This window comes from Dufourea novaeangliae, unplaced genomic scaffold (assembly GCF_001272555.1).
Source record: "Dufourea novaeangliae isolate 0120121106 unplaced genomic scaffold, ASM127255v1 scaffold85, whole genome shotgun sequence".
NCBI lineage: Eukaryota > Metazoa > Arthropoda > Insecta > Hymenoptera > Halictidae > Dufourea > Dufourea novaeangliae.
Genome location: NW_015373957.1, coordinates 128,973 through 156,806, shown reverse-complemented (window position 1 = coordinate 156,806; position 27,834 = coordinate 128,973). Strand labels below are relative to the sequence as shown.

The following is a 27,834-nucleotide window of genomic DNA, read 5'->3' as shown; positions in this document are numbered from 1 at the left end:
CCTTACGGTTTTCAGTATCGAGTCGTTAATCGATATTACCACTATTTTATCTTTTTTAGATTCACGACCGCCCGAATAAACGGTTTCGCTGGTTCAAACCCTGTGTGGCCGGGTTCCAATCGTTCCTTATTCAATGAGGACTCGTTAATTCCTTGAATTTTTATTTACCTTATCCCCGGATAAATGTTTCGGGACGAACACTCTTTTGGTGTGTTACTTGAATCAGGGACACTGTCAATCTTTTACGTAAGTTTCAATACAATAAACTCTGGATGAGTGTTCGAAGGCTCCGCAGCATTAATAAGAAAAGGTCCCCAGGTGTAATACTGATTTTTTAATTAGGTTTAGCGTGGTGATAGAGCTTGGAATTCTGAAGCCAGTGATATTTATTTCAGTCGCATATGGTCATTAGTTTATAAAATATCTAATATTCAGTGCCGAGGAGCCTTCGAACACTCATCGAGGATTTACTGTATTTTACACGATAATTACCTGAGAAGAGAAATTTGTAATTTCGCCTATCTTTCTTTTAGGCCTATAAGGTGGGGTACACTCTTAACCCTTTCAGGGGCACATCTACAGGTTTTTGAGTTCACTGGTAACGATTTTGAGGTTAGAATTACAAAATTCAAAATGACAGAATCAATACTGCAACTATTGTACAGTAAATTCTCGAAAAGATGTTCACGTTTAATGCTTCTGTTTAATCCCCACCGGAGTTGGGCAAAATGTAATTTAATTACAAAATCTAAATTGCAAGTACAATGTAATTGCGGGACAATTACAGTCACAATTACATTGTAATTTTACAATATTGCAATTTTTATTGTAAATTTAGTATCGTTAATTATAATGTAATTGTAATTGTCTTGCAATTACATTATGATTGTGATTTGGATTTTGTAATTAGATAACATTTTGATCACCTCAGATCCCCACTATTGCTTTTAATCTTTGTTGGCCGTCGGGGAAATAGAAAGGCGAGCTACCAAGGCTAGGCCTGAAAATTAGGTTGCGGAAGTAGTGTCCTTCTACGATAACCGTTCTAAACCAGAGCATAGTTTCGAGCATTAATCGAAGATTTACTGTATTTTGGGTAAAATTCATGGGTTTTCGTTCAATTTGCACAAAATTGCATGTACTGGAATTTTTGAATCGCTGATTATTATTTTGAGGTCAGAATTATAAAATTCAAAATGGCGGATCTAATATGCCAAATGTCATATTTTGAGCTAAATTCAAGATTTTTCGTTCAATTTGCACGAAACTACATGTATGGTAGTTTCTTGAGTTGCCAATTACGATTTTGTGGTCAAAATTACAGAATGTAAAATGTAGGGTCCAATGTGGCGTCTGTAAGAAACTAATTGTTAGAGATTTTATGGAAGTACATAGCTGTGCCATAAAAAATACTATAAAGTCTCAGTTGTACGCAAATATGCATTTATGCACATAATAAACAGATTCTAAAAAAGTTCAGTTTACGAAAATTACATTTATTTCGGACAATCTAGCGTGTAGAAAATTCCGAAAAGAATATACACTATATATTTAGATACGTAGAACATACATTAACATTTTTACAGCTCCAGCGCGTCGCATTTAAAAATAGCCGAATTTAATCTGAAAAGAAAAAGGAGGTTTTCTCACAGTGATTGTTTATTAAGAATTGCAAATAATCAAAGTAACGTAATTTTTCATGGTATTTCTATAGATTGGATTCCTCGGAGTCGAAAATGTGTGCATACAAATTTCAAAATAGATCAGTAACATTGAGAAAAAAAAAACAGAAAAAAAGGTGGTACGTATACATACCACTGCCCCTGAAAGAGTTAATCATCTAAATTTCTATACACTAATTATAATTTCCATTAGTGCCACAGAGCTTTGCTAATATACAGTACCGGAAAGCAACATTTTTAAAAATGTTTTACGCAGAGGTAATATAAAAATTTTAAATGTAATTTGAATGTTTTTTCGTAATTTGCAATTTTTATGTTTTGTTGTGGCTTGTTCAATGCATATTTCGATGCATCAGAAAGTTTCATATGTAACGCCGCGTCAAAGTAGCAGTGTTTTTTTAAATTCATTCCGTTACGAGTTGAGCGATTGCGACAGCAACATATGACAGGATATTTGTCTTCGTTAAAGCGAAGTTGTTGGGATTATATTATCAGATATTTCCACTGTGAGTTATTATGTGGGGAACGTTATTGTAGAAATTTGTCAGTCAGAACAATATGAATCGATTTCGATGGGACAAAGTGCAATTCATTTGAATGCGAAATTATGTTCACACTTTTTCTTCAAGTATTTGGAAGCTTAGGCTGCGAAGTGATTGTTCTTAAAATCAATTGAATTTCAATATTCCGGTATTAAATCGTATAATAATTAAAACTGTAATAGTATAATAGTAAAATAGTACTACTAAATATAGTATCAGACAGTTTTCTTCTTTTTCCTGCATTTTGATTTTTCAGGATGAAGACATTAATGTGTTCTCTTGTATATCTTGAAAACTAAAGCAGATATAAACAAAATTTTTTAATGAAAATTGAATGATTTTTTGTGCCCTATGAAACTGTGCAATGAAATTCTTCAAAATTCATCTGTTTATTTATTTGTTTAAACAAATTTTGAACAATTTAATTGAACAGTTTTATACAGCATAAAGAGCCACTATATTTTTATTCTAACAATTATTTTACATCTACTATAGTTTTCAAGATAGACAGGAAAACACGACATAACATATTAACCTTTTAAGGGCTATATTCACTCTGAAGAACCATCAATTATCAAAAGTTGAAAATTACTTAATACGTCCATTGAAGTCCCCTACCAATCTGTTTAGTTTTACAAAAATCGTATTGTTTGGGTTAGCAAAATTCCATTGTCAATGATCTATGTGTCTTCGGTAATAGGGACGATGCAACTAATCTCAGTGAACGGATTGGTCAAACGTAAGTGATCATTCTAACGTACCATCTCCTACATAACTTCCTCTTTGACTTACTCAATTACTTTTTCCCTGAATACATATTTGAATCTGAGTTTTATGTTCTTGAAGAATCCAAAACTTATCGATTTCTGCCAGCTTTTAAGCAGGGGATGAAAATTTCATGAATGGTTCGTTCAGAGTCGAACCAACCCCTTCGTGGGGGTAGGGGAGGGGAGCATACTGGCGCACAGGTGAGTAAGATGTCCCTGGCAGGTGACACGCTAAGCATGTTTGAGTTTATCGTAAGTGGAGCTAGGCTGCAGTTGGGGTCCATGGTGCACCATTGTATGTACAGGGTGGTCCATAAGTCATTTTATCGTTAAAAATGTAATATAATTTTTCGTTCGTTAATTATTTATATTTAAAAAATACATGCATGTATTAGAGTCAAATTATTTTACCGTTCAAAATTTTATATCTTTTTTGTTTGTAAATTATTTGTATTTACAAAATACTTGTATTTGTTAGTGTTGTAAGTCATGTTACCGTTTAAAATTTAAAACATTTTTTGGTTTGATACTTATGTGTATTTATAAAATATTTTTAAGTATTAGAACTATTAAATTTTTAACCCTTTGTATTCCGCTGGTTCTTCGGAATATCCCTTATATTAAAATTCTACCATGGATCAAATATGATGCGGATGTTTGTGCACACATAGAATTTTATGTATTAAGTTCTGGAGACTGGAAGCAAAGAAAAATTTATTTACCCTGTTAAATGAAAAGAAAACCTGAATAAACTTTGGAAACATTTTACTGTACCGAATTTAAGACGATCGAATATACTATAAGTGCATAAAATCCGCAATCTGCTTATAAATTACTACTTCTTTGAAGTTTTCTGAGGTGTTATAAAATGGCGTTCCGAGACGCCATATTCAGCTGTTTGAATGAAAAAGTATAAAATATTAAAGAACACCATACTTGATCAGTTTTTAAGTATCTACAATAGTAATTCCGGACGTAAAAGTTTAAATGGTAAAGTGACTTATGAGCCACCCTATACATGGATGGGGAAATTACTTCATTGTCCATGTAATGTGTTGGTCATTCAAGGTCATTCAAAGTCAATCAGAGTCATTCAAAGTCATTCAAAGTCATTCAAAGTCATTCAATGTCATTCAAAGCTATCCAAGGTCATCTAAGGTCATTTATTCCCGTTCAGAAGTTATAAAAGTTACTACATAAGTAACGATGTTAATAACCGAATTGACGAAATTCAAAAAATAATCTTGGAAACGTTCAACAAAGGTAAAGTTCTAAACGGCAATAAATGACCTTGAACGTCCTTGAAAGACCAATATATGGTAGGTCAATGAATTCGTAACAGAATGGACTATATGAATGAAAACATACAGATCGATTTAAAAAAACAAAGGTCAACAAACTCAAGGTCACCTTGAGATCTGGGAGGTACGTCCACCTAGATAAGATTTGTGACCACTATAAGATGCCCCCCTCGAAAAGGCAAGTTTTACTTGAAACATTTTTTGGATCAACGAATAGTACGAGAGATAATTTCGTGAAGAGGTTCAAATGGGACACCCTGTATATAGTGATATATGAAAATTCATAAAATGCTGAACAAAACTTACAACTAGTTCGGAAGCTTCGATTAGCATCTCTACGAAAGTTGTCGGCAGCTGGCAACGCCATTTGTGGGAGACGTGCAGCTCTCTTGAAGCGTTAAACTCACATTTCAATTAGACACAACTGGCGCATCGGTAATTTTCATTGTAAGATTAAAATTTTCTATACATTCCATCAATAATTGCAATAAATCAATAGAGTTTCGACTTTTTTTTTAGAATCGTCAATAGATTTTCGAAGTTAATTTCAACGAACACGAAAACTTACGTAAATTATTTAAGACTATAAGATTGGTCTCTAAACGGCAGAACAGGGTCATTTCTGACCCACACTACAATTTCATATAAATGTTGAATTAAAATTTTTATCGTAGGCTGGTCTGGGTCTTGAGTAACCCACCATTAAAATAATTCCTATTGTTTCATCTATCTATTTACTAATACTAGAAATGTTCTCAAAATTCGATTTTAGACAGAAAACACTAATATTATAGAAGGGTTTGCGAGTTTCTTTTCAATCTTTTGGGGAATACTCGTCACTATGTAGTTTGGAGAAACATTGTATATTCTTAAAAGGAGCATTCCACGCGAAATCGCACTTTCTTTGGAGCAACATTTCGGATTTTGTTCAAATTTGGATATGTTGTAGTCTTTAGTGATATATAAACGTATCTCGAAGGATTTTTGAAAATTTTTCAAATTATTGATTCTAGACACGTTTGAAATATAGTGTCAACCTCTTTTCAATAAATCATAACTGTTGGGCTAACAATAGGAACGAAATGAACATTGTGGATGCTTATAGTGGAGAATAAGGGTACCCAATAAAAATCGTGCGAGTTAAAATGTAAATATTCTTTCACCATTTATTTTGCAATTGTTTTAAAGAAATGCAATTTTACAATAGTACGATGCGCTCGAAAAAGCTGCAGAAAAATGAGGACTTCTTTGACTGAAATAATTTTTATTAGGTACCCTTAAGGTTTTTAAAATTTTCAAAACTCCTTCGAGATATGTTTATACATCACTAAAGACTAGAACATATCTGAGTGTCAACAAAATTCGTAATGTTGCTCCTTTTATTTAAGAATATACAATGTTTCTTAAACTAGTGACGAGTATTTCGCAAAAGATAGAGATGTCATAAAGTTTTGAGATTAGAAACCCACTTGGCAACAAGAAAAGATACCCAGAGACCTTCAAAACCCAAAATAACTGCTAAAATGACAGCAGAGAATAGCAGATAAAAATATTAGAAAGAAATTCTGCTTAATTGTGTTTGACAGTTTTTCATGTATTTTCATATTTTGGATACTATTGTATTACAAAATGGCGTAGAAATTAAAATTTTATTTCACTACTTGCCCATTTTAATTCACAGAAATCATAATAAATTCTTGGAATTGTTTGCTTATATCAGTAGAGATAGAAATAAAGAAAAATCGTTCTCAATGTATCACGATTTGAACGTTTGGCTAATTGGAAAGTGCGACAATGTTAGCACTTAAATTTCTTATATTAAGAATTATAATTAATAAATTAGGTATATAAAACGAGGTGTATGGTACCACCGATTCTGCTGTCAGTTAAGTATTTAACAACTGCAGAAAACGTATGGGTGGTCGGCAAGAAAATGTGACATAAAACATGCGCATAACATTCCTTTCTGCGGATTTCCTTATACAGTCGTGCGCTTTGTGCCTACGAAAGTGTTCATTAGATCGCTGAGTAAGAAATTATGGTCTTCGAAGAATTACAGATATATTGTAACATTATTTTACATAAAAAATTCTGAAATTATAAATATTATAATAAAAAAGAAACAAATCTTCTGTTTTCTTCTAATGTTTAAATTTTGTTAAGTTTGAGCTTTTGTTCTAAAGTCCTATTTCTCTGTGTTCTCGTTAATATTAATCTTCGTAAATAAAATATAAATTAGTTAATATGCAGATTGATGTTACTCGATTGAAAGAAATTACGATATTGTATAATATTATAACGAATTAATATCAATAATCTTCGTTTGATCTGTTAAAAATGGATTCGGATTTTGTAAAGTTGTGATATACCGTTTAAGGGGATTTATCATGTAAAAGGCAGTCGTGGATAAATTAATAATCGTAATTAATAGGTCATAGAAGATGAAAATGATGGTGGACATTAAGGTCATGTATTTGTTTCATGCATATTGGAAATCATTCAATGAATGCAACATTTGCTACACATTAAAACTTAAAATTTATCAGAATTTTTTAGATCAGAATTGAATGTGAGATTATAAAGAAATGTAGATCATTCGTAAAAGAAAAAAACACTTGATCACACTCGTCGTTTAATATACACAATTTATTCTGAAAGTTTTACAGCTGAAATTTAATTATTAACTGTTTATAAAATATTGAAGTCCTTTATTATTTTTTTATACGAAATAATTATTTTCTAAAGAAATACAGCGTTCACGTTATTTACAATCATTTTGCAAAGAACTATGGTATTCCTCCTTGGAAATGATTGAGGGAAGCGTTATTAGTTATTAAAAGACTTATAGAGTTTTATGCAAATATCAATCTTTATAGATTTATTTTCGAAAACTGGAAACAGACAGAAGCTTTTATATTGATATACTACGAAAATTTATCGAATTTCCTAATATACTGAATATTTCCGACGATCGAGTACGCCATAAATGCATCAAATCCGCAGTCTAGCCATTAAAATGTCTATAACTATACCGGACTGCCTTTCTCTACCTTCGTTTTCAATTTGGGGCAAAATATAGTGAATCGAGTCAGGCGAATTCAGGGTGTAACCAAGCGATGTAATACTTTTTCAGGCTGAAAAATTATTGACGAATCGTAAAATCAAATTTTGCAGACTTTATGGTAATATCTTCTAAGGCTAAAAAGTTACTGATGAATCGTACAATCAAATTTTCAGAATTTACATAATCGTTATATGTATATAGTATGTTTTTTGGAAGTGAAATATTTTTTTAATAAATTGCAATAACGGTGAATAGTATTTTACGAAAAATTCCTATTATAATTTACGTTCGATGATTTTAGCGATTAACCATGTAAAAATATATGACCCACATTTCTATATATACAAAATTCTTTAACAGAATTTCATTTTACAATATCTTCATTCGATTCGGCTGATCTAATCTTGTGTGATAATATAATTACTCTTTTTGTGATCTGTTTTCTGTGATAATATAGATACTCTTTCTGCAAATATAAAGAAATCTTACGATTGATTAGAATCATATCGACATTATCAAGACAATGTCATAGAAAATATCAATCATTGACACTGTGTTTAATGATAGTGTATTATAGCACGTTGCTTTTTCCTTCATTTAATTACTCGAAAATTTGACACCTGTTATATATCGAACATTCAAGTGACAGTATCAATATGTTCATAAATCTCTTCTGATTAGGTAACACTTAACTGGTTAGGTCTGAGGAAGTCCAAGATATTTTAAACATTTTAGACAGAATCAAATTTTGTAGAATATTTATTTTTATTCAATAGTTCAAAATGTACTTGTTTATTTGATGTATTTTTTATGTAAGAATGCAAAGCAACTAGTTGTATAATAACTAATAATAAGATGCCCATCTTATCATTTAAGGGTTAAACTGATAGAAATTATAAATTATATGAATAATTGGTATTTACTGAACTGTCAGTAAAATTTGTTTGTTTATGATTAATGATTAGACTATATTTAATACTTAGTAGTATAAACTTAGGAAATTAATATATTCCGTCGCGTTACGCACATCTCTACTCTGCGTGTACATACATGAGGAGTCTCACTACTCGGTCTAACCACTAGCGGTTGAATCTCCTTAGCATAACAAGGAACTGCAATTATTGGGTAATGGACTACACGATTCTTATGCAGATTCGTTCGCAGATAATACGATTTGACAAGGGGGGTGTTGTCGTGATGCAGAAACCAAGTGTTGAAACTGCCTAAATTATGAGTCAAAATTTGATGAACAATCCTCGGAATTTGATATGAGCAGTCTTCAAAATTTGACGAATAATCTGTAAAATTTAATGAAAAATCCTAAAAATTTGATGAACAATCCTCAAGATTTGATGAATAAACTCTAAAATTTAATGAAAAATCCTAAAAATTTGATAAACAATCCTCAAAATTTGATGAATAATTTTTAAAATTTATTGAAAAATCCTAAAAATTTGATGAACAATTCCCAAAATTTGATAAACAATTCCAAACATTTGACGAACTATCCGCAAAATTTGATGAACGATCCTCAAAATGTAATAAACAATCCTCAAAATTTAACGAACAATCCTCAAAATATAATAAACAATCCTCAAAATTTAACGAACAATCCTCAAAATTTAATGAATAATCCTCAATCCTGAAAGACATATTTATTTCGTCTCGTATCAGTCTTACTGTTAATTATCGATCAAACTGAACTGAGGTCTCTACCTTTTCCACATTTTCATCTGTTACTAGTATAACAAGCTTTCCAGAACGTAGTTCATCGTCAATGGTTTCTTGACCCTCCAAAAAAGCTTTGTGCCATGGAAAAACTTGTGCAAGGGACAATGTTTGCCCTCCATAAGCCTTCTTCAACTTTATATAAGTTTCAGAAGCATTTTCACCAAGTTTCATACAATATTCAATAGCATACGATATTTTTCTGTTCCATTTTCGTGATACGCTCACCAAACATGCTATCAATCATTCGATAGTCACTCTGCACCATGTAAACTGATTAAGTTATATGTATATAATCACAATAAGGTTCAGAGTTCGTAGTGGTTCCATATGTTTCCTGTTAGGGTTTCCCACATGAGTTATATTTACAGTGGAAACTCCCGTATCTGAACTAATAGAGAGACATACAGTCGCCTCGAAAAATAAATCAGCGACCAACATAATTTAACACTTTACTGACTGGTAGTCCATTAACAGACTTTTAAATTTTAGTGCTTATAGATAAGATGCCTAATTAATTTATCTCTAGATCAGGGTTAATTAAAAAATTGGTTCGTTATTCTATTAGAATTTTTGGCATTTTTCATTAATTTATTACTGTGATTGAAGTGTTTATTGTAGTTCTCTGTCTGTTGATCGTAAGATCTACTAGACCTATTAAATAGCAGCCGGTAGGGAATGTATTTAATATAATAATTGCCCAAAGTGTTGCTAAAATGAACGTTGAGCACACCAGTGAATTTTCAATAAATGACAAACGAAACACAAGAACGTCTTATCTTAATCTGAAATTCATCAGTTTTCCCAAGTTCAATCAGTTTAGAGTATCGTTAATTTCCGAGACGACTGTAAGTGTTCGCATGAAGGAATTTTGAGAGAGTAAAACAATCATATTTCCGGTACAACACTTCACTTATTTAAATATAAATCGAGAAAATTGACAGTTTAAATATTTATGAATCCCATATCTTTTTGACTGCTGAATCACGTTCGTTTTTCTACATAAGTAATTCGGTAGAGTTCAATCGAACAGAAAAAGGTGTACATCGTATCTAAGCGCTGCATAGTTGCCAATAGAGAAGGCATATGTTGCTAGGAAAGACTCTGTTCGAGTAACAGAAAGTACGGATAGTAGAATCTTCGAATAGTAGAACGTTCCGATGGTAGACCGTTCGGATAATACGAACTTCCAATTGTAAAGTTTCGGACGGTAAAACGGTCGAATAGTAGAATTTACGGATGGTAGACTGTTCGAATAGTAAAACTTTTGAATAGTATAACCTTTGAATAGTATATCCTTTGATTAGTATAACCTTTGAATAGTATATCCTTTGATTAGTATAACTTTCAAATAATATAACCTTCGAATAGTATAACATTCGAACGGTTGAATCTTCGGTTAGAAAAACTAGTAGAACGGTCGTATAGTAGAATCTTCGAATAGTATAACCTTCGAATAGTGTAACTTTCGAATAGTATAACTTTCGAACGGTTGAACCTTCGGTTAGAAAAACTAGTAGAACGGTCGTATAGTAGAATCTTCGAATAGTAAGATTTGGGATAGTAGAGAAACTTAAAGTAGTTGGAACGTTCGGATAGTAGAACGTCCAGATATTAGAAACTTGGAATAGTAGAACGTTCAAATACTAGATCTTTTGGATAGTAAATACAACTTTGGATAATAAAACCTTCGAATAGTGGACCGTTTGGATACAAGGACCTTCAGATAATAGAACGTTCGTATAGTAGGATTTTCGTACACCAGAATCATTGGATAACAGAACGTTCGGATAGTAGGATTGTCGTACAACAAGATTCTTTGGATAGCAGAACGTTCGAAAAGTAGAAAGTTTGAATATCTCAATATTAAAATAACGAGTGTTCGGATCCATTAGGTCGCACCCAAATCGAAGATCTCATAACTCTCGTAACCGAGCACGTACACCATCCCCGCGTACAGACCATAAAACCATAAGCAACCGAGGCTGTCTAAAAAGCTCCTAGCGAACTTTTTCCAGCAGCAATTACCATCCCCCGCGGCCGTCAGCATTTTCCACCCGCCACTTTCCCGCCAAGAAATCACGCATATCGTCCGCAGGGAGGCCGGGGGTCGTCGGCGTAAGTAACTACGTACTACGCGTAGCAGCTGGTCACGTCGATGCGCGCGTAGAGTGTGTAGAGATACCTAGAGCTGCGCGCTAGATGGGACGAAGGAGGTAGAAAACCAGGGGAAAGCCGGAGAAACGGTTAAGGTAGAGAGTAGAGCAGCAACCGTTGGGTGGGTGGATGGGAAGGATGGAGGACACAGCGTTGGGTTAGGTAAAGGCGGCGGTGGTGGAAGCCAGCGCGAAGCAGACACTGAGAGACGTCGAACGTGCTGGCGGCAGGGGAGGGGCGTGAGAGGGAGAGGGAGGGGGGTGTGTGTGGTGGTGGGAGCGCGAGTGGCAGCGTAGCGGCTCGTTTAGCACGCAGGATCAGCTCGGGGGAGAGAGCCTCGGTTCGTCGCTTTTACCTCTCGCTAGGCTAGTAGCTCCGCCGCATTCGTACGTGATACGGAAAGGCACCACGCGCCACCGAAGAGTTGTGCGTGGAGGCTCGTGTGTATAAGAGATCGCTTGAAAATATCGTCTTGGGGTGTGTTCGTCTTCTTCGTACAATTTTTCCCTAGATTCTCCCCTGAATCCCCTCATCTTGACCCTTGGTATCCTCTCCGTACAAATCCTACCACCTTCCTCCCCCTTCTCTCTCTCTTTCTTTCGATCGAATCTCTCTCGGCACGACGTTCCTCGTTCGTGATCGATCTCCGCGTGGAGAGAAGCACGCTTTACCCGACCGGAAAAGGGGGGAAGGAAAAGGGCCACGCGTGGGAAAAAAAGGGGGGGATTAGAGGCTGGCCGCGTGCTGTGCGTCCTCCTCGATCTAGTCGCGTTCTCGAGTACGCAAACTCGTTGACTGAGGTGACACCGGGAGAACGCGTTTTAGGAGCTTCTGGGGCACGTCGTGTGTTAACGTGTACCTGTTTAATCGTGAGAGAAAGAGAGAGGGGTATTGTGGGCGGACTGTCGATGAGAGAAAGAGCTTGCGGGTAGAGTGGTGGTGTCTAAGCCGCGGTGTAACACGGTGTTTAGCCAGCTTGAGGAACATCGACACGGTACCGCATATCCCGCTTTGGGCGTTTGAACGCGCGACCGCTAATTGGCGTCGGGGACACATCAGTTCCCCCCGGGGACGACGGAGAACCGAGGTATCCTTTACGGAGGGAAGAGGAGACGAAGGGGCAAGCCTCCCATTGGCGAAACAGAGACAAAAGAAGTGTCCTGGAGCTTCTGGCTTGAACAGACACTTAGCTACCCCGGAGTTTCCAGGCAAGTCGAAGTGAAGGGGAGTGCTCTTTCTGTGGCCGGGTGTAATCGTGTTGAAAATTTTGGACTAGAGCTTTTTCTCTCTATCTTCCCTCCTTATCCAGGGGATTCTCGTGATTATTTGGATGGAGATTAGGGACCGTGCAGAAAAGTGACCGGCAGCTTCTGACCGATGCGTATTCTTCCAAGCTCTGTTTCTTGTTCTCCTGATCACCTCGATCGGTCCACACACGTGTTATTCCCATCCTGTGAACCACACTTCCCGGAACGTACCGTGAATATCGTAATCTCCCGTTTCTTGTTCGACGTTCGCAGGACCAAGTGTTGGGTTGCTGGTTTTATGTCGACTGGGGATCCCCTAGGCGCGGAATAATGCGTGCACGGGAAGGATAGCGGGACACGGATATAGGGTGAGGAATAGAGTGGAGTTGAAGTGTGCCGTTTTGTTGAAAGGATAGTATTAATCGGTGCGGTGTGAAAGAGAAAGGTTGGTGTCCGTTTGAAGACGGTCGAGAATTTTTTCTTTCACGTGTTTCGGACACTTGCTCGTTGGACACCTTTCGTCTCTGCTGTTTCATCGTGATCGATTCGTCGACGTCCAGAAGGTGTGCGACTTACGGAAAAGGATCAGCAATCGGTACTGGAGCTGCGTCGTTATCGGACACCTCGACGCATCGTAGGATCCCTGTCTACGTTCAATCCGTCGGGTAAGATGATGATTCAGTGCACCGCGACGCGTTTCGTGTCCCCCAATGCGGAACCACTGGCCGGATAACGCGAATTAAATTGAAGGCGACTGTTATGCAAAAAATTGTATGCTGCTTCGACATCTGGTGTACGATGTGACGTATTATTGTCGCGAATTGCTGGGGAATAGTTGTTTTGCGATTACTGGACTGTAAAGTTGTACATCTTCGGGGGAATAAATTAAAGTTAGGGGATTTAGGTATACCAATTTAGGGAAAATTGGTCAATTCTGGAACTCATATGGGAACTTTAGGAACACAGAATTTCTCATTTTTTTGAAACCTTGCAGGTTTGTAGGGCAGTTGAATAGATGTATCAGGCAATTTTTGTTCCTCGGGGTGGAAACACCCCTTAAAGCTTAGTGTATGATTACTATTTTCCTGTATATCTCGAAGACTATAATAGATGTAAACAAATTGTTACAATGAAAATTTAATGGATTTTTATGCTTTATAGAACTGTGTAGTGAAATTGTTAAAAATTTGTTCATTTGCTGATCTATTTATTTATGAAACGAATTTTTATAATTTTATTGCGAAGTATTATATGATATCAATAATCATTGAAAACTGCGTGTGAATGTCTGTACTATGTGTGAGTTTTTGGGTGATTGAAATCTTGAGCCTGGTCTAATTGGAATTTAGGTGGAAACGAGATGGTTAAGTGTTCTGTTTATACATTCTAGTAGTTGGGATGAACTGATGATTTTAGGCGTATATGACGAAACCTTTTCTGGGAATGAAAGAAGAATGTTAAGGTGAATTTACACTTTGCATGTGCATAGTAAATGATTCATCCATAATCCGTTTAATTCATTAAAAGTAAAGATTGGCTCGTCTTTGTTCACTGGTCACTTTGTATGAAAACAATTTTTACACCTTTCACGTATGTCTAAATTCGCTTTTAGGTAAGGATCGAACGGAAAGGGATGCATGCGGTTGTGTTTCTGCGTGGACGGAGGGGATGAATGGGTAAAAACCGTGAGTTATCGAGGGAAAAAAAGGACAGTTAGAGATCAGAGGTCGAACAGAGTTTTAACAGAGTGTGTATAGAGTGAATGTAGAGTGAATATGGAGTTAACAGAGCAAGAGAAGTACAGAGGACAGAATTCCAAATCAGACATTTATGGAGAGAATCAAAGTAGGGGAAAGGTGTCTAAAACGATCCCTTTAAGGCGTAATTTATATAAAAAATACAAATGCTCATTATTTAAATAAAAGTAAAGTAGTTTTTCTAAGTTAATCTATCAATCTTATCATTGGCTTAAATAAAATTTAGCTACGTGATCAATTATATTTTTTATTCGCATTTCTTTGAAGGCATATTTAAGGATCATTTTGTAATGTATGTGTATAAAATGATCCCTGGGGATCCTTTTATACCTACTGATAGTAAATACGACGAACATTAAAAAGCATTTCAGTTATTACATTTTATTTAAATAAAAACAGCTTTGACGTGTTGTTTTTCTTTCATACTGACGGGGTATTGTTGTAACTAAACAATAAGACAATAATATAGCATATGGGTGAAATGATTAAATGATCATATGACTCCAAACACCCAACTCACATTCAGTGGTTGAATATAACATCAACTTATTACATGCGGTAACGAAACATTAATTAACGTATTATTGAATTGTGGTTAAATTCGCGCATGAAGCAGCTGTCGAATTAAACCGTTTATGACAAAAGTTACACAACATTGAAAAAGACTCTATCTTAGATAAATTGCAGCAATTTTAAATTTTTCTTGTGGATAACACACAGAGCACTGATATTCACATAGCACTTCGAGCAACGACTAGTGACGCGTGGGGGGAACTATTGTAGAACGATATTACGATATAACACCACTAATAACCATAGGGCAGCCAGGAATCATTTTACCCCGAGGGATCGTTTAGATTATCGTTTAATCGTATTTTATCGTATTAATCGTTTTAGACACCTTTCCCCTACCTATTTAATCATTTATGTCCTGACGATACTTTGTTGTTATATTACAATAAAATGCTGTCATTGAACCTGGTTAAGAATCCTAACTCTTATGTATTTACTACTTTTCGGAAGTCCTCTGAGATGCTATAAAATGGTGTCAGCACTCGAAGACATCAAATTTAGTTATTTGAATGACGAAACTGAAAAAACGATAATGCAATTCAGGCCTTAAACGGTTAAATATACAGGGTGTCACATGTTACACTCGAATATCTCCGAAACTGTTGACGATATATTAAAAAATGTTTCAGACAAAAGATAAATGGTATCATGGGGCACACTTTCTAATGTATCTTTTTTCTATTTTGACCTGTAGAGGTCATATGAAGATCAACTTTGTTTTTTTTTTAAACGGAATCGTATATTTTTTAATGCACTAATTTGCCATAAGTGGCTTCATACTTTATGTGGGGAATAACGAGTAGCGATAAGTGATGCATTAAAAAATATACGATTCCATTTTACAAAAAGAAAGTTCACCTTCATATGACCTCTACGCGTCCATATAGAAAAAAGTTACGTCAGAAAGTGTGCCCCCTGGAATGATTTAACTATTTTCAGATATATTTTTTCCGAGATATTCGAATGGGTCGATTTAAATGGGACACCCTGTATATTCATTGTTTCTGTTTACGTGACATGTGTTCATCTGTTCATCGTATTGCTACCTTGCGCAAATCCAAAATCGTAGAGGAAAATATTAAGCTTCGTTCGTTTTTTTGTTTTCAACAATGTCACGTTTTAAAAATGTTTCAGAATTAACACTAGAACAACCGGCGATTGACGTATACCTACTTCTACCGGAGGGGTCAAAATGACTTGTTTTTTCAAATTAATAAGTCATTTAAGAAAAGACATAGCAATTTTTACGTTTTTATATATTTCCCTATTTTATGAGTGAAAATTGAATATAAACTGAATAATGATAATAATATAATAATAATAATTTTCAAAATAATTACGCTTAAAGGTCAAAGACATTTTTTACAAGTTACAATTGTTTTAACAGAGCATGTACCACAGACTCGTTTATGACATGTACCACAAATATTCTTCGTTTTATTATTAGTACAATATGCTATTTGACACTTTCTACGTTTCATCGAAATATGCGTCTGATTTTGTAATGGTGTACATGAAGATATTTCTTTTTTTTTAAATTAAGCAAACATAACACATGTCTCTTATGGTAATTTTGCACGATGTAGATGTGCGAAAATATACTTGGTTTTCGAAAAATTTATTTGAACTATACAAAAATAATATGAGGAACTTAAAAAATCACAAGTTTACCTACCTTCCGTGGGGGTCAAAATGGCTCATCTTGGTATATGGAGGTATACTGCATAAAATTTTACATCAAAAAGACAAAAACAAAAGAAAACTGTTTTACAGAATTAGTTATTTGCATGTTTTAGAAAAAGATATACAAAATTTTAGTAAACAAAATCTACTGAAAATGAATAATGATTATAAGAAATGTCAAACAAGTCATTTTGACCCCCCTTGGTAGATCTAGTGTTAAAGGTGGATCTGCAAAGCAGAATTGCTTGTATCAATAGCCTTGTTTTCATAGAAAAATATACGACAACTAAAGCAATTCATTGTTTCCTTTAACAAGACGCCTCGATGGGTTAGATATTCGAATGTGTTCTATATTCGATGGCGATATCGCAAAATTTGAAGCGTCTGCATAATTCATGACGGAACCGCTATTTTCCTCTCGTCCATCATTTCAGATTCCTTTACCATCCTTGTTCTGATCTCCTCTCTCCCCGTCCCCTACCCTTGCCACTCCTCTGGGCTAGAAATTTCCTTCGAAGTGAACGTAATAGGAAAAGAAGTGGCCTTTTCTTTTCTCTCGATGTAATTGTACATTTTCATCTCGTCGATTATTACATTTTCCATTCGGAATGATAATCGAAGTAAGTGCAACCAGGTCGAACAGGTAAATTTAATAATTTTACGTGAATTTTCGAGACGCACTAGAAAATTACCGTACAAAATGTATTCTATTGGAATCGATTGGTAGCCTGAATTCCTTGATGCGATAAGATAAGTATACTTCAAAAGAAGATTACCCGAATGAATTGCTCGATATTGAATTGTTCTTCTTTTTATAGACACGTCGAGTTGGCGTCCAATGTAAATGAACGTTACAGCTTTATCTTCTTCGATCCCTTCGACAAAATGTCAGATTCTTTAAGGTTTGAACTTCTGATAAGTATGAAATGAGAAACAATGATATTCATTGTATTAATACGTACGACCTTTATTTTTAAGCTTAACCCTTTGGGGCCTGAATTAAGTTAACATTATTTTTTATCACAATTTTTATTCCAGATATTTAAAAACTGTTGAAATATGTTTTTTTTTGTTGTATTTTCTGTTTATTCGAGTACCTAAATGTTGGTGTATCTGACAAGGGCAGGACCCCACCTGTACCACTTCGATTTTATCGATCTTTTGTAGGATGATAGAATTAGAGATAGCGCGAACTGCTACTTGTGAATCTCGAGTGATTCGATCACGTTCGTTCCTAATCAGTGATTTTTCACAGTGATTCGCAATTTTTCGTGATCCTTTCTGACTGGTGGAGAAACATAACAGTTGTTTAGGCGCGACACATAACCTGTACATTTTATATTAACGACATCGAAACAAAAATTCGAGTTATATCGTATAAAGTGAAGGAATAATTAGAAACAATGAAGAATATTGAATAGACTGCGGATTTTATGAATTTACAGCTTATAGGGCTCTGTGAAATCCAATAAAAAACAACACTTTCCTCGGATCCAATGAGTTTTCGATTTTAGTCTGAACCCAATAAGATACTTAAAAGGAAAAATAAATTTCTACATTTGCTCCTGTCTTTATAAATTAGTTTGGAAAATGTTATTTTTCATAAAAATCTGCAGTCTAATAATGAATAAATTAATGATTATAAATTATAATCTACATGTTACCTAGCAAATCATTCTTTTAGAATTTCTTGTTTTTTCTACTGATTTTTAAAAACACAAATAGTAATGTAATTGATCGTAAAATCATATTGAATACGTTTTTCGGTTTAAAGATCAAGGACTTGCGATAACAGTGAGCAAATTCACTCAAGATAAAAAAATCGCAATCACGGTCTTCAATGAAGTTAAATCATGATAGTGATCGTGATTCGGCGATTACTCTGATAAATCACGGTCAGTGATTTTGCAGGCCATCTCTAAATAGAATACATATTTCTAATGATATGTGTGAAATATTAGCCGTAGTTACTTAAAGTTTATTAATAGTTTTGAAGGTGTAAATTATTAAAGTTACATACGTAATTACACAGAGTGTCTCACCTGATTTTGACATCTTGATTTTCTCGTTATTGTTACTGGTAGTAAAAAATATTTAAGCGAAGGCTTCAATGGTATCGAATGGAGCATCTTCTGATGTTATTAGTTTTTTCGTGAGTAGACGCGTAAAGGTCATATAAAGGTCAGCTTTGTTTTTTAAATGGAATGAGGTATTTTTTAATAGATCAATCGATGCAGCTGGACATTCGTTGTAAAAAAGTACTAACCTATGTATGTCGAAAAGTTAGTAGTTCAAGAGATATTTCAATTTACATAATTCTGAAATACCATTATTGTCGTACTTTATTACCATTCCTGTAAATAAACGCTAACGTCTTAGCACGACAGTAATGGTGTTTTAGAATGATTTAAATTCAAATATCCCCTGAACTACTAATTTTTCGACATACACAGGTTAGTACTTTGTTACAACGAGTGTTCAGCTGGATCGATTGATGTATTAAAAAATACTTCATACCATTTAAAAAAACAAAGTTGACCTTTATATGACCTTTACGCGTCCACTCACGAAAAAACTTATAACATCAGAATATGCTCTACCCGATACCATTCAAGCCTCCGCTGAAACATTTTTGCTACGAGCAACAATATAAAAATGATAATATCAGGTCACCCACGCTGTGTATAGTATTCACAAATTAAGTAGACTTATTGAAAATACAGAGAAAGCGAAAAATCATTTTTACATCTTGTAAGCAAGTAGTTCTGATTTTTTTTTTTTTTAATAAGAATGTTAGTTTGTATATGGTGTAGGGCACCAATTTTCTGTTTAAATCACCAATTGGAAGGTATTTATTTCGTCTGTAAATAAGGACATGATACTACTGTTTATAATGTACTAATATATTATAATATAGTTAGTACAGTGAGTCTTCGAAGACTCCTCGACACTGACAAGGAGAGATCCCCAGGTGTATCGCTGATTTTTTAATGAGGTTTAGCACAGTCATAGAGCTTGAAATTCTGACGCCAATGATATTTATTTCAGCCGCATAGGATCATTAGTTTACGAAATATTTACTGTTCAGTGTCGAGGATCATTCGAGCTTCATTTTTCACTTCAATTAATTTTCGTACCGCCAATTTTAAAATGTTCATATTTTTGAAGATATGCGCATAAAGAGGACAAATAGGGCTACATCTTTATTTTTTTCAAATTTTTAACTTGTTCGGCAGTATAAAAACAGGGCATTTATTTAAAACAATTGCAAAATAAATGGTTAAAAAATATCTTTTTTAACTGAAATAATTGAAGTGAAAAATGAAGCTCGAATGATCCTCGACACTGAACAGTAAATATTTGGTACTCTTATGTCTCCACTGTAAGTACTCGCAAAGCTCATTTTGATCAGTTTGTTAGTTCAATAGTTATGATTTATTGAAAAAAGGTTGACCCTAAATTTCGAACAGCTGTGAAATCAACAATTTATCAAATTTCCAAAAATCCTTTGAGATACGTTTATATATCGCTAAAGACTACCAACATATCCAAATTGGAACAAAATCCGAAATGGTGCTCCAAAAGGTGTCCGATTTCGCGCGAAATGATCCTACTATGATATAGTTTATTATAACTAATACATTATAATGTAGAAGAAATAGTATCGATTCTAATATACTATTTGGAGTAACGTTGAGACTAAATAACTTTAAACAACAAAAAGTTTAAAATTTATATAACATTATGTTGAATACACATAATTTTAAACTTACGATTAAAAATTCTGAATTTTTCCAGAATTTCAATTTCCATCTATAGTTCTCAAACAGAGAAGCTTGTTTGTCCTAATTCATTCAATTCTCAATTCATTATACCAGTCTCCGTTTCTTCATATCACTAACTTATTCGTTGAAAAATTTGAAGCATTTTTTCAAGTTGTTTCCAAATGAAGATCCCACAAGCTACATTTATCGAACCCGTTTACTATGCAAACCGTCTCAGCGAAATTATGCATAATAATACGTTTTCACGTATGAAAGAGCAGTAACGACCTAAAAATACATATTTACTTGGTAAGCCAGCAATTTCTGGGAGCAGATCGATATTAAAGTTTCGAGTGAATTGTAGGTGTTTGTTAACTCGTTTGCCGGCTGATTTTTATCAGTACTTAACCCTACGAAACACGCAACTGACCAGCCTTCTCGAACCGCCGTAAACTTGGGTTGAAATCACGAAAGCATGGCAAAAACTTAAAAAAAAATTTTAATTCAAACATTAATGTCCTTTTGTGTTATGAATCAGTAACTGCATATGTACCTCATAATAGTTTATGAGCAATTATTTTATTTTTAACCGTTGGCTACACGTAATTTGACGTTGAATTTAGTTGTTTCTTTTTATAGAACAAACTTTCAAGTGATTATAAGGTAATTAATAAAATGCAGTACATGCAAGATACAGTAAATCCTGGATAAGTGTTCGAAAGCTTCTCGGCACTGAACATTAATTATTTCATAAACTAATGGTCATATGCGTCTGAAACAAATAGAATTGGCTTCAAAATTCTAAGCCCTATCACTGTGCTAAACCTCATTAAAAAGTCAGCGTTACATCTGCGGATATCTCTTTCTCAATATCGAGGAACCTTCGACACTCATCAAGGATTTACTGTATTTGTGTTATTCGATGGAATTCGGAGATAATATTAATCAGGCAGTACCTTAGAGGGTAAATGACGAAATAAATATAAAATAAAATTTTTATTTTGAGGCTGTAGGTAACACTGAAATAAAGTAATCTTTAGAATTTTATTTTACTTGCCAGACTTCCTGAGTGGAAATTGTTTTTTAACTATATTAAACGAACATTAAACTTTAATAACGGATAAAAACAGTTTGCTGAAAATTGACGGACTTGGTTATTTTTTAAATATTACTGTTAGAAATTAGTTAACAATCGATATTATAATTCAAAAATTTGTATGCTTTCTGAATTTTGCAACACTTAATGAGGTACACCACCTTGTGGGCCAAAGAAAAAAATCTTAACAAAAAAGTATTTCCTCAGGTAATTATTGAATAAAATATTGGGATTTTTTTAAGGGATGTCCGACAACATTTTAACTTTATTTTTTAACAGCAGTTATATAAAATTGCAAAATGAGAGAGTTATGCAACATTGTTCAACTCCTAAACTATTCATCCGATTTGCTTCCAATTTGGACATATTATTCCTAATAAACTTACCTACAATATAGGGTACGATTTTGTTATGATATTTTATTTTGTTGAAATTTTATAAATTTTCAGATTTGATACTTTTCAGTAAAAAATAATTTTTTTCCTCACAAAGCTACATTTCCCTATTGTTTTAAATTGTTCAAAAATCGTACGCTACATTGTGGATAATTTTTGGAGGAATGTGTTTAAATTGGAAGTTAATCTGACGAATACAGTTTTAAACAATAACTAACGCACGAAAATGAAGTTAAAATGAAATTGCCTAGCATCCCTTAACCCTTCCATTCCCAAATTATTTAAAAATTACCAAAGAAGTATTCTGCTGTATTTTTGTGTACCTATATTACATGAAAGGGTGAACAAATTTCTAACATTTCATTCAATAACTACCTACCTAAGTAAAAATAAATTTTTAATTTACTAATTTTTTTAGGCCTACCTTCTGGTATTACACCCTTAATTTGTTTTAGATATTTCAGTATTGCTGCGTCTATTTACAAGTATCGAAAAAAATTCTGTAACAATGTTGTCAGCTTTTTTTTACTTTGATTTTATATGATTATAATAAAATTTGTTAAAAATAGTACACCATATTTTCGTGATTTCGAACCAGCGTTGTGTTTCAGTGTTCTCTCGAAAACGCGAACGATTCCAGCTGAAATGATGGTTTCAGCGGCGCTGTCAATAAATCAATAGCAGAAGTAAATTAGAATTTAGTGCAGCCTTGGATTAGAACTGATTCGGGAATATTCGTTTGGACGGATCCTCGTGTGTATCGGGTTACGTTGTTCATCCTTGACATTCCCGACGCTTTGTGTCTCGTAGCTCATGAATCTTCGACGTAGATTGTAATCAGTCTCCATTTTAAAGAATCCCTTTAACCTATACAGAAACGAAGAAACAATTGTTTTCACGATACTGCCTCGAAAAAGAAAGCAGTTTTATACAGTGTAAATTTCAATATGGAAGGTTTATCGGGAAGTACGATATTGGGGGCGTTAAAAATATTGGCCTCTTTTCGTGGTAAAAAGTTTTCATTATATAGAAGGTATTTATCGTACTTCACACCGTTCGACGAAAAACCGCTCTACTAATACTAATTAATTTTGTTAATCGGAATTCAATATCTACAAATGTAAGACGCCTTTTTAAATACCTGCGATTTGTTAACCCATTAAGTCCCAAGTAGTAAGAATAAAGCGATGTTTACAGATATATTGGCTGTAAAAATTGATTCGTGGCCTCCTTTTCATAGATTTGTTTATTTACAGAAAACTAAACTACAGTGTAGTCTTGAAAATATTGTCCCTCAGTTTCTGCATATTGACGGCATTTCTCGAGCAGTTGTCGAATCCTCTATCAAAAAAATGATGGCAGTTTGGAGTCGATAATTAATTGTGAGGGCCACGAATTCATTTGTACCCATAATAAATATTTATTATTTATAAAAGTGTGTAAGAAAGAATATAAATGCTATCGAACAGAATCAGATTCATTTTATTGAAAAACATAAATAAAATGACTTTCATATTATTTTGCCGAAATATGAAAAATACATTGTAATACTAAACACTATATTACAGAAGCCCACTACGAGAAAAATATACCAAAAAATATTCATTCAAACATTCATAAATTCTGCAAATTTTAAAACGTCTTAGGATGTAAGTGAAAGGAAAAGAAATAGTGACGAAAAAAATATTAAGCAAATCTTTGCCTGGGCTGGGACTATTCGAATATTTTATAAGTATTCGAATACTACGAATCAACTTCGAATACTTACTTCAATACTCGAATACTCGAGTATTCGAATACTTGACTGTTCGAATATTTAAATATTTGTAGTAGGTACGCATTTGAATGGTACGGTGTGAATTATAATTCAAGTTCTTTAAGTTTATTATTGTTTTGAAACTTCATTGTCATTAAGACATTCCACAATATTTACCTCTTTTTAATTTCAGTTTACAGTAGTGAAATTGACTTAGTTTATCATCCTTAGCTAATGATTCATAGTCAACATCATACTATTTGAATACATACTTGATCACTATTCGAATACTTAAATATTCGAATAGGATTCGGATACTCTGATATTCGAATACTTAAATATTCGAATAGTATTCGGATACTCTGACATTCGAATACTATTCGAATTATATTCGTCAAGAATTGAAGAACTGAAGTATTCGAATACTCGAATACAGAAAAATTCGACAAGAAGTCCCAGCCCTTGCTAACAACATGAAAAACAGAATTTAATAATGTCAACAATTCACTGGAAAAAAAATTGCGAATGCAATTTTGCTGTTGACGCATAGTTAAATGCTGATGAGTTAAGCTCACCTGGAGAGGTAAATATTGATAATACCTGTGGATTCGATTTATAAAATATTAATTAATGCGTGGGCATACCTTCGAACGCAGCAATATAATTAAATTTCATTCATGGTATCATTTGAATTTTCGATCTGAACTGCACGATTCTCGATCACCCGATACGATTTAATAGTGAGAATTCTGTGTCAAGCAGATAGATATCACACACATTTATTGCTCGTATTCCGCGACACATAGGATGGGATGAAAGAGCTTATACGTTCGAATGGTGTATATCGAAACAATATTCGGGACAATATTTCTGTCTCAAAAATTCTTCAATAAAATTGGCACAAACCATTCTTGACCTCATTTTTCACGTTCACCTGTTTTATTTTTCAAACGAGCAAGAGTGGTATAGATTTCGTATTTTTATGAGAAAAAACGTGTCAGTAGGTTGATTGAAGGCCATCTAGGACGAAACTAAAAATTAAATACAATCACAAAATAATGTTACATTCTCATCATCGAAATATAAATTATAACTCATTATAATAATTCATTAGAATATAAATGTGTGAACGATGTTAGGAGGTAACTATAAACATAGAAAAAATATATGTACGTGAAACTATTGCTTCAAGTATGTGTGTGTTGAAAATTCATAGTAAATAATAGTTGAATTATGTATGCTTTCAAAGAAAAGAATTTATAAATTTCATTAGAAACCAGTCTGTATTATTCTGATCTGTTTACTGATTTTTAATCACACATAACTCTTTATTGTATAAGGTGGTTCACCTAACGTGACCACCTCAATTACTCGTAAATTATTGGCTGTACGAAAAAATATTTTAAACAAAAGTTGCATGGTATAAGGAGGGCCATATAATGCAATAATATGTTCTTTACTATGTGACATTTTTATCGAGATATAACGATCACCTTGAGTTTTTCAAATGAAATGTGAAACGAATAAAAAAGTATTATTTCGTATAAGGTGAACACTTCTAAAGTGAACAATTTCTGAGATATCAGCAAATTTTTTTAACACGTTGGTGAGATTCTTCCAATTTAAATGGCACCAAACATGATGTAATTTGGACCATTTTTCTTTATGAATATTAATATCTTTATTTGTATTGTATACAAAATTTATATCCCCTTGTTGTTAAGATTGGTCGAAATACATCAGGTTTTATTACACACTCGAGACATGAATATTAAATCTAACAAATTTAATACATCACAATTTGTACTAACGCGTTAAATAGACATGAATGTTACAAATCATTAGTGCATATTATACTATCCTTGATTAAGGTATATTATAAATATTTATTATATGAATCAATTAAGAACTTAATAGTAATAATTTTTAATCTCTGTAGTAATACATTTTTAATAATTAGAATTAATAGTAATCAATTTTAAGACGAAACAGTACACTTTTTATATAAAGGTTGTAGTTGGATTTTCTTGTTAAATTTATTAATACCAAATGAAGCGAGGTACACACTTGGCTAACACCGATAGACAGTAGAAAGTTAGAAATCGTGGCAACCATACAGGAGTACCGTAAGTACTCACACAGAATTGTTAATAAGCCTTGTAATACTTAATAATACGCTTGCCTTCGATTATTAACTGTATATCTTTTTGAAGTTTACTTTTCAGGGTTCTATTACAAATTAACAAAAAAAGAAGATTCCTCAATGCAATTATAATTTACCAATACTAAACATTGAACAATTTAAAATAAAAAATAAACAATTGCAGTTCGATTTTGTTCACTTGTAAGATATTAAATAAATAAGATTACTTGAAGTAACTTTTATTTGATAATACTGAACGGTAAACAATTTAAAAATAGGAACTAGGTTATTACGAATTATTTTTTAGGTTTTTATTGCACAATGAGCAAATAGCATGGTTCCTCGAAACATCAAAAAATTGAACGTTTCGAATATAACGTTCATAGTCAACTGAAGTAAAGACGTGTTGGAAATTTTCTATGTAATGATATCGTTACCTGGATGTAATTAAATACGTCACAGTGTTAAGAGAAAAAAATATTCAAACCCTTTCCTCAGTTTCACGTGCGGTTGGAACAGTAATTAGCTATGCTTTATGGCTTAAAAGACTGTTTGAAACGTTCCACTCTTTGACGTGCATAATTTCGGTATGAATTTCAGTTGCTCGTCCGTAGTTGGTGCTTTTCATGCCTGAAAATTGGGGGAAACTATTACGAGGGAAATGACACTATTCTGTGCGGGAGTTCTAAAGAGTTCTGGTACCTTCATACAGGGTGTCCCGGAAATACAATATTCCCAAAAGTATTATAATGTTATTTTGGGAAACAATTGAAAATTTCAAAAACCAACTGTAAGACACAAAGGGATATACAGGGTGGTCCACGCAATTGTTTCAGGTCATAATTCCGTTATTAATGCATTTATGAAAAAATGCCAAAGGAAAAAGATAAATGGCTCGAAAGGCACTACATCTGTATGCTCTTAGATTTTTTTTAAATGCAACAGTGCATGTGCAATTAACAATTGCATCATTTCTTTAAATGGAAATGCATATTGTATGTTGCACAGATCGATTCCTCTGTTCATTCTACGTAAAAAGTTATTAGGGTACCATGGCAAAAACATGATTAGTTCTCGAGATATTTTGAAAAAATATCTTTATTGAATAAGATGCTCAAACGCCTCATGTCTATATGGTACACGTAAATAAAAAAACAGTAACGTAGATAATTTAAAGAAAGTTATTAAAACAATAAAAAAACGTTATCAGAAATGTTTACAATGTAATGGAGAAGATACGTTGACCTTGAAAAAACTCAAGGTCACCTTGATATTTCATTAAATCCGATGCATCCCTTAAAATGCCTCATAATTCATTACAACATTTTCTGATACAATCAATAGCTACCGAGTTATTTTAGATAGTAATTCTTATTGACTCACCCTATACATAAATATGTTATAACAATTTTTTTAGTATAGTTGATTGGAATGATGATAGTTACATTTAATAGAAAGTTATTATTACTACTATTTTTCTAGGATATAATTCAATCTATTTAATAGAAATAAAAGTAAATGTAAACAAATGCATTTATTTGGCTTTTATGTTTATAAATAGTTATATTTAAAAAAATGTTTCCTTAAGGGAACTTACTGAGTAAAATATGTGGGGTTCTTTTTAAGAGACGTTTAGTGAAACTGCACCAGCGCCGCATAGTTTCACGTGCATTGAATAGACGGGTAGCATCGTTCGAAAGGGAAAAGAATGAAGCATTGGGCACACATGGAATGACTCACATAGTAATAAAATTTCGAATTATGTAGCACGGCTGACGTATCAAGTACAACGTGTGCCCAAGACGGTATACGCTTGAATATGTATAAATGCCACCGGCATCGTTACTGTCTTTCGTGTTCTAGATCACCTTTAATGTTTCGATGTCGTTGAATACATTACTGCCGCGTAACATCGTTGGATACATGCTCTATCTGATGGAATCAGTAAAATTACTCCGCCACAAAGATTTTTGGTGGACGGTCATATCCTACCTACACTTCTTAATTTAATTGTAGACCTTGGTGTAAAAACTGGGGAAGTCCAGATTTTGAAAGATGTAGGAAATTGTATAAAATTGAATTTAATACGACTCATTTAAGCAGTCACACTAATATTTTGGATTTAGCAAGGCATTAGTCTCGTAAGTCATGTAAGAAATGATACTTCTTATATTTAAAA

At 33.5% G+C, this 27,834-nt stretch overlaps 2 protein-coding genes across 3 annotated transcripts in view; both read left to right on the top strand.

Moving 5' to 3' along the window:
- LOC107186342 (neurocalcin homolog) overlaps positions 1-27,834 on the top strand; it is a 256,746-nt gene that overhangs the window by 116,143 nt on the left and 112,769 nt on the right. The gene's annotated exons all lie outside the window — the stretch shown is intronic.
- The window catches only part of LOC107186343 (neuronal calcium sensor 2), a 176,695-nt gene that overhangs the window by 57,803 nt on the left and 91,058 nt on the right, over positions 1-27,834 (top strand). The window contains exon 1 of one of the 2 annotated variants that reach the window (XM_015574187.1): positions 13,053-13,153. The exons of the other annotated variant lie outside the window; for it this stretch is intronic. The gene's annotated coding sequence lies outside the window, so the exon portion shown is untranslated. Of the gene's footprint in view, positions 1-13,052; positions 13,154-27,834 lie in introns of those variants that run through there. 2 annotated transcript variants of the gene reach the window in all.